The following is a 738-nucleotide window of genomic DNA, read 5'->3' as shown; positions in this document are numbered from 1 at the left end:
CAAATTCAAATGAAGATAATTGAGGTTTTAATATCCTGGTGTGAGGAGTGTTCCTGTGATTTTCTAAACAACATTTATTGTTTCAAAGATTTATGAAAGTATTGAAATACTGACCTGTCCTTCCCTGGGCTGGTGGCTTTAGCAGTGTACGTCCCTCAGCATTCCTTAAGTCAGCAAGCCCTTGAAGCAAAGCACAAAGCAAGGTTTTAATGAGATAACCCCCCACACACACACACCCAAAAGGTGAAAAGCAACATCTGTTAAAAATCCAGATAAACTGCAATAATGGGTTCAGCAATAGGCCCAGAGGATTTCAGAGATAGCTTTGCTTATCAAAATAAAAACCACAACAGAACAATTGTTCCAATCCAAGGCTCTGTGTTCTAAACTCTCTCTAGATTAATTAGTGTGGAGTCTTGCCAAGCTCATTAAAAGAGAAACTCTGGACTCCTACAGACTGGTGTTACTGTCCTCCCAAACTGGAGGGCTCTGCTAGTAAGGACAATGAGAACCTGGGGGAGCCACAGACTCCTGGGCTTTCTTTATTGATAGTATTTCTAGGATTTAAGCTGCATTTTAAAAATTAGATTACAAAGATCTCTTCATAGTTTTTTTAACTGAAATATTGGTCCTTATTTATTTTCCTTGTGTATCTTTATTTCTCAGTGGCATTTTATAACTATTGAACAATACACCACACACCTCTGGAATCTGTGATCACTCAGATGTATTATTAGA

General features: G+C 38.1%; 1 protein-coding gene across 1 annotated transcript in view; it reads right to left on the bottom strand.

Annotated features, from left to right (window-relative positions):
* KIAA1462 (KIAA1462 ortholog) overlaps positions 1 to 188 on the bottom strand; it is a 49,372-nt gene extending 49,184 nt beyond the window's left edge. Inside the window, exon 1 of the mRNA XM_008585520.1 lies at positions 115 to 188. The gene's annotated coding sequence lies outside the window, so the exon portion shown is untranslated. The remainder of the gene's footprint in view (positions 1 to 114) is intronic.
* Between the last annotated feature and the right edge of the window lie 550 nt (positions 189 to 738).

The sequence above is a fragment of the Galeopterus variegatus genome, unplaced genomic scaffold (genome assembly GCF_000696425.1).
Source record: "Galeopterus variegatus unplaced genomic scaffold, G_variegatus-3.0.2 Scaffold3603, whole genome shotgun sequence".
In the NCBI taxonomy this organism is placed as follows: Eukaryota; Metazoa; Chordata; class Mammalia; order Dermoptera; family Cynocephalidae; genus Galeopterus; species Galeopterus variegatus.
This window is presented reverse-complemented; position numbering and strand designations above follow the sequence as displayed.